This window comes from Dendrobium catenatum, unplaced genomic scaffold, assembly GCF_001605985.2.
Source record: "Dendrobium catenatum unplaced genomic scaffold, ASM160598v2 fragScaff_scaffold_365, whole genome shotgun sequence".
Lineage (NCBI taxonomy): Eukaryota > Viridiplantae > Streptophyta > Magnoliopsida > Asparagales > Orchidaceae > Dendrobium > Dendrobium catenatum.
In genome coordinates, this window is record NW_021318827.1 from 686,009 (window position 1) to 693,539 (window position 7,531).

General features: G+C 34.9%; 1 protein-coding gene across 7 annotated transcripts in view; it reads right to left on the reverse strand.

Moving 5' to 3' along the window:
* Positions 1 to 7,531, reverse strand: part of LOC110099700 — a 40,527-nt gene that overhangs the window by 23,946 nt on the left and 9,050 nt on the right. For 3 of the 7 annotated variants that reach the window (XM_020826929.2, XM_028693787.1, XM_020826933.2), the window contains exon 3: positions 4,811 to 4,905. The exons of the other annotated variants lie outside the window; for them this stretch is intronic. The gene's annotated coding sequence lies outside the window, so the exon portion shown is untranslated. The remainder of the gene's footprint in view (positions 1 to 4,810; positions 4,906 to 7,531) is intronic. 7 annotated transcript variants of the gene reach the window in all.

The following is a 7,531-nucleotide window of genomic DNA, read 5'->3' on the forward strand; positions in this document are numbered from 1 at the left end:
GATTTGATGAAAAATGCTCAATCTCCTGGATGAGCATAACTTAATCTTTTTTTTTGCATTAATAAATAAAAGTTCAAAAAATTAGGTGTAAGATTTCAGGATGGATTTACAAGAGCTATCCCATTTCCCATGACTCAAGCCTATCATCAGCATGGGTAACATTTACGTTAGCTTTCTATTCGTGAAACATTCAACCTCCTACTTATCAGGCACTTCTTTCAGGCTTCTCGATTTTGGTTTTTATCCATGTTGAGCTACATATATGTATGAACATGAAGGTAAGCATTGGAATCAAAGTAGCAAGAAAAAAAAATAGTCTATGGAATACCGGGTGGAAGAATATTATAAGGGACGAATTGGATTCATATCAAGTTTTATTTTTTGCTCAGGTGCATCCTAAAAAAGTGCAATGATGCCTAAGGCAAGAGTGGTGCAAAAAACAATTGAGACAGAAGGCAAGTACATTGTACTAGAAAAGCTTCCGCAGGCATGAGTAAGGATTTGAATTGAGGATCTTTTGATATAAACTACTATAAATCTCTTAAATTACAGTTACATATTTTATGAATCACATCCATAATTTAAAAAACAATTTTAATGAGAAAATACAATATTCTCCTAACTATATAGTCGAAAAAGTTTTCCCTGTGATCCTGAACATATACTTTCACCTAAACAAGTAATTCCTTGTATTGCTCACGTTAAGTTGTGAGGTTCCAAGGCAAAAAAACGAGCAATGTTTGATGAGGATGGATTGGTGAGGACAGACATATTAGCTGAAAAAGACCTTCGATGCTAGAACATATGAAATTGAACACTATTTGTACAAGAACCAGCTTCATCTTCCTATCTCAAAAGACAAAGCAAACGTCCATGAGCCAAGATAATTATGATCCTTGGATAGATAGATGTTTTTACTTGCAAAAAAATGCTGCCTTTAACATGCTGCATGAGAAGGCCAAGCTGGAGTGATGAAAATTATGTAGGTAAGGTATGCAAAGTCATTTGTGATAAATAAGGTAACTTTAAAAAAATTAAATATTTGGATGATGGAAGGTGCATCTACAATATAACATATCAATGAGTCCAACCTAAGCCAAAGTCAATTTAGTTATTAACATAGTGAATTTGTACCTTGAGCTTAATGTCGATTGATTAAGAAGATCAAATTGATAACAATGGTCAATAGTTCTTATGGTCAATGAAATTGAAACTCAACAAAGTCTGAAATCAATGCTAAGTAAAGAGATTCAAAGACTAAGTAAATAATCAACTTAAGGCTCTTGTTCTACTTGTTCCACTTCTTTTGCTGGTATGAACATTGTCCAAAAGAAATATACTTGTGGGAAATTCAAATCTCAAATAAGTCAAATCAAGCATGTTGTCAATGTGGAAGGGCTAAACATATGAGGAAGAGGTTTTCCACATAAGAAAATTGAACAGAAACAAAATTAGATAGAAGGGCTGGTGCATGCAGTCATAAAAAAATGATTTAAGATGAATTAATCTTTCGGATCAAAGTACAATGGAGTCATAAATCTTAGACTTGTGTATCTTTCACTCTATTTCGTATAAAGAAGTCGTGTCTAATTATATTGTAGAGAACAATGAGAAAGCCAACCATTTCTAATAATGCCCTTAAAAATTGTGCAAATTGATGATTTTTAAATCAAAATCACTAACATGACTATATTAAAGCATTAGAAGGTGGCTATATATCAGGCAAAAAGAGAAATTTGATCTCCATCATATAGATAGATGGATGAGAAAGAATGTAGCTTAACCATCAACATTTGCATTTGAAGATTATGGAAATCCTAAGTCCGCGCCACCTTGGCTATCGACAGCGCATACAAAATTCCAGTCAAACTCCACCAACCTTGCAAACCCATCCTCTGTTGTATATAATGCTCGTTAGCCATGTGATCAACCACCTTAGCGATCCGCCAAGCTCCTATCTTTCATAAGCAATCCACCAACAACTATTTCCTTGAATGGAATGAATTTTTAAATTTTGAATAAATTGTAATAAAGTATATTAATTACTATCCTATTTATCTTCTCTTTATAGACTATATTTTAAATAAATATAATACCCATCCTACCCATTGGAATAAAAATAATATATGTACGCATCTCTCATATTTTTTTAACATGTCATCATAATAGCCAGACTTTTCCATCTTTTTTCCCAAACTTCTCTATCTTTTTTCCATCTACATTTTATATCTTTCACACTTCTCTATCTTCCCCATCATCTCAAAACTATAAATCTTCATCAACCTGCCTCTAAAGAGTTATTTATTTAAACCATGATGATTGTTAAATATGAAATGGCTTTGGAAAGAAGAACCTGCTCTAGTGCCATATCCTACCATGAATTAAGATCACCTGGAAATACTGTTATACAATAAACCCTCCAAATCATCATCTGTGTGATTGCTCAATAATGTATGGCCTTGAATGCCTTCAATGTCCCCAAAAAAAAATTCACAAATTGGTGCCGTGGACATAGGAGCATCTAATAACATTACAGGTGATACCGCCATATTTCAAATATTTCATACATGTTTAAAGAATTTTATAGTCAAAATTTTCGATGGGTCAAAATTGCAAGTACCTGCATTAAAATTATCAACGTCACTAGCTCTCTAATTCTCGACTCAATGCTCTTAGTTCCTAGACTTTCATATATAACTTATTATTATCAATCAATAACTTATCAAAATATGAATTATGTTATCAATATTTTTTATGCTCATTCTGATTTAAAAAATGGAAACTTATGACGGACAATTTGCAAGGCAAAGGATAATGTTGGCCTCTATCTCATAAATAATAAAAGAATCATAAAAGGCGAGAAAAATGCTCAATATATATCGTTATCTAACGAAAAAACAAGCATCTTGTGATTTTTTTGCCTTGATCATGCAAATTTCGTATGCTAGAAAAAAACTTTCCCTCGCTTTTTAGCAATATTTTACCCTAGTCATCCTTATAAAACCTTCTAAACATTCACAACTATCCATAGGGAAATTTATAGCCAATTTCGATGAACAATATGTTAGGTGTTAGGTGGTGTATATCTTTCATTAATGATCACATCAAAATTACTTGAATCTTTCTAATTAAAGACATGCCTTAAGCTAATTATATTTTTTAATAATTTCACTCTTTTATAAAGGCTCAATTCTAAACCCAAGTTCAAGTCCTCATAACCAATATAAGAAAGAATGTTTTCATTCCATTATTGAGGAGGTATCACTAATAATAACCCAAAATATTATTAGGAGGTGTTGTCCTTGTAGTTGTAGGTTTCATTAATCGTATGTATCAGGAATTTTAAAATTCAAAACTCCATGACAAACTCTCACCCAAGAATATCTAAGATAAAAACTTATCTCTACAATTTCTCCCAAGGTGTTCAACTGCTCTAATTTTGTGCATAAACCTTCACATCAATGAAGCAAAATAGACCCCAAAATTATAAAATGCATTTTCATTGGCTACTCTCTTAATCAATAAAATAATAAATATTATTTCCTATATATATATATATATTACACCACCATAAATGTAATAACCTTCTTTGAAAATTAAGTAACTTTCCCACAACTCACATTTAAGAGGAAAAAATCAACTCTCTCTATGAATTTGGGTTTTGCAATAATAATAATTATTATATTTCATTGGTTTCACATCCAACTACTTCCCCAAACCTATTTGAATAATGTCCATCTAGATCTCGCTCCTTCAAATGCCCCGAAAGTTTCGAAGATCACATACAATGCAAGGTACAAAGAGACTGTCTATTCCATACAACAGAAATATTCAACTAACAAGATAGAACAAAGCATTTCTCTTAAACCAAATACAACATTTGACATGAATCCTAACACTGCGCTTCATTAGTTCAAGGTGATACTAATTCTGAGGATGATCTGAAAATTTGTATTGTTGCTCTTAAAATAATGTATAAGAACTCACCCCCAATACTCGACTAGTCATCACATTTTCCTATTTTTTATGACAAATTATATATTAAATCTTATAACTTTACTATAAATCTTTCAAACTTGGAACATCCTAAAAGCATTGAAGAAGCTTTATAAATGTTTCTGAATGAAAAAATGTAGTTCATGAAGAAATTCAGTCCTTCGAAAGCTTTTAAATCTTCTAGTGGAGGTCTAATGGGGATTAACCTCTTGATGGTTGATAAATGACTTTGGAGTCTTCAAATTATGTTAGTAAAAGTGGATATAGGGTAAAAAAGAAAGATAGGGGTTAGCCAAGTGAGGATAGCTCCCAAGGCTAAAAATCATTTATCTGAAATTAGGCTTTTAATGTCGATGATATTGGTGTTGTAGGACCTGAAACCACTTCAAAATTTTAAGGGAATGTATCTACTTATGTGGTAGAAAATTTCATAATTTTTTATAGCCTTTTAGATACTTTTTTTCAAATTTTGAACTAAACTAGATCCGACAGCAAACCAGTCTAAAAAATAGCCCAAGGTGATGTGCTTAGCTTTGGAAATGGAGTTTAGGACTTTGAAAATTTAGAAAAACTCCTGTACATGGTATAGAGATTATCTCAATTTTTCAAGGGATTTTGATAGTTCAAAAACTCCAAGGAACAAGACTAAGTCCTATTTCACCAAGCCTTGCTCTAAAGCTCAAAAGGGGGATTTGACTAGGGTTTTCTGGTAGAAAAATTGAGATAAATATGTGAAAATGTGAAGGATAGATATATGATTCTATAGCAAAAAAATAAAAGATTACCAAAAAAGAAAGATAAACCTATCACTTACCTAATCAATAAGTTGATGGAATCCTTCAAATTGTGGTCATCCACCAAGTCACTGGAGGGAGATTCCACTCTAAAACCCCTTGGTGCCCTTATCATCTGTGAAAAAGTGTCTTAATTATTGGATTAATGCAATTAAACATCTTTTCATAAAGCTATATAATAATCCCCTCATAATTTGAAATTTAGAATTTCAATGAAATTTAAATTTTTAATTTTCTTACCAAGATCTATGAAATGAAAATACACCATTTATAATCTTACAAAATAAAAATTACAACATATAAAAATACTCAAATTCTAAGCGAAAACTCCTGACAAATATTTCTAATTTGATGTCTTTCTTATGCTCCTTTTGACAGGTCCAGATTTCTTCTTGTCTAACTTCATGTGGTTGATCCAGAAACTTTATGAGCAGGATCACAAATAGATATTAAGCAATATTTGAAATCCTACAAATAGTGTATAAGGAAGAGACCATCCATAATAGTGAGATTCAAAAGTTGTCAAGATCCATCCAATTTAAGAAAAATTGGTTCTGCATCAATTTTTCTCAACTTTGAAGAACTTTCCTCTATAGAGTTATGGCCTTTGTTGTTGGTAGAAATTATGGGGATCCCAAAAGGCACTTGTTGAGTAGGCGTACATGCAAATGTTGCACATGGTGTTGCTTCACGTATAGGGAGATTCGACTCTTGAAGTAGATAATCTTTCCTCATATCTTGGAGAAGAATGGCTGCCTGTCTATCCCATAATTTGTTTGCTTATTTTCTTCTCTCAGAATTACCTAAGTATCCCTTACATTACTACAGCTTTCATTTAAGAAATCTTTAAATCTTTTAATGGTATAAATAAAGTCTTCATAAAATTCCATGAGGAATTTATTGAAGTATCAAATGGCGAAAATTTCCTTTTCCAAGTGAATCCTTCGAAGCTTACCTCCTCCAACTTGTGGTCTATACCAAATTTGGTGGAGCCTCAGTGGTGAATGGCCTCTTGGTGATGGATAAATGATTTTGGAGGCTTCAAAGAATGTTATTAAAAGTGTGAAAGCTCTAGAATACATTTTGGAGTGGTGGATCTAGGGAAAAAGTAAATATAGGGGACAGCCAAGCAAGGACAGCACCTAAGACTAAAAATCCTAAATCGGACTCTAGCCTTTTGATGTGGATGATATATGTGATTATAGGGTTTGAAACCACTTGAAAATTTTAGGGGGATGTGTCAACTTATGCCCTGGAAAGTTTCATTATTTTTGTGGCATTTTGATATTGTTTTTGTTGAAATCCAGCCGTTCCTAGTACAAAGGATCCGACGGACACAAAGATCAATCCGTGGGATACTCTCATGGATCACGCCATAATGAGGGAACGAATTTAGGAAAGATTTTATTTCTTATTTATGTATTAAATCTGCAATTTATTATTTCCGCATTAGGATATCTTGTATAGATCTATAAATAGGGAAGAGTGTAATGAACAACTACAAGCTTTTTCCCTCTCAAATTCTCAGTTTTAACATGGTATCAGAGCCAACGGCCTTAATTGCCGTCAAAGAACGATCCTAGATCGTCAGAGGAGGAAGAGAAAAGAAGCTCGAGGCATCCGAGACTCAGATCGCAGCCAACCGTATATGCCGGACGGTACGGGTGACTCGATCGAACTTTCGATCGGAACGGCAGATAGTCGAACAGCCACGAGCAAGCCAAAGGAGCCACGCGCGCAATCTCTACGCCTCCTGCTAAGCAACGACGCCGACTGATTTCCGATCAAGCATCGGAGAGAAGCCGCCCAGGAGAAACGACCGAGGAAGAAAGCTTGCGGCGGATCCTTTGCGGAAGGACAAAGGAGCGGAGGACAAGCATTCCGATCCGAAAGGGACGAAAGATCGTGGAAGGAGCGAAGGCAGCCGCTCGACCCGCCCCTCTCTTATAGATCGATCACGGAAGCTCGATCCACGTCTGCGACTCGCGGGAGGAAGTTAGCGTGCGACTTGGGGGTGGACATATAGAGGCTCGGCCGTGCCCTAGTTCAATCCGAGTCTTTTTAAGATTCAGCCAGTTCGGCTTATTTTCGGGAAAAAAAAAACTCTTACCTTTCGACCTTCATTGTCGAACAAAGAAATTTCTAGGAATCCTAAATTGCTTTCCAATGTCAGAAATTAACTCCTCTCAAAGTGTTGATCAAACTGAGGAATCGTTGGTGCACCAAGGACGAGGTGACCTTCAAAGCATGCAACCTTCCTATCGTCTAAATGGGAAGAACTACCTGAAGTGGTCTCAATTTGTGAAGACCTACTTAAAGGGGAAAGGTAAAATACATCATCTCCTTGGAGGAGGACCGAAAGAAGGATATCCCAAATTTGGGGCATGGGATGAAGCAGACTCCATGATTATGTCATGGATGTGGAATTCCATGACTCCAGAAATTAGTGATACTTTTATGTTCCTTTCGACGGCAAAGGACATATGGGATGCTGCCAGACAAACCTACTCCAAAGCTCGTGACGCGGCCCAAATCTTTGAAGTTAAAGTCAAAGTTGGAAGCACGAAGCAGGGGAGTAAGACGGTGACGGAATATGCCACCATTCTACAAAATCTGTGGCAAGAACTTGATCACTATAGGTGCATTGAAACCAGATGTCCGGAGGATGCTGCGATCCTAAAGAACTTTATTGAAAAAGATAGAGTTTATGATTTTCTTGCAGGACTCAATGCAGAATTTGA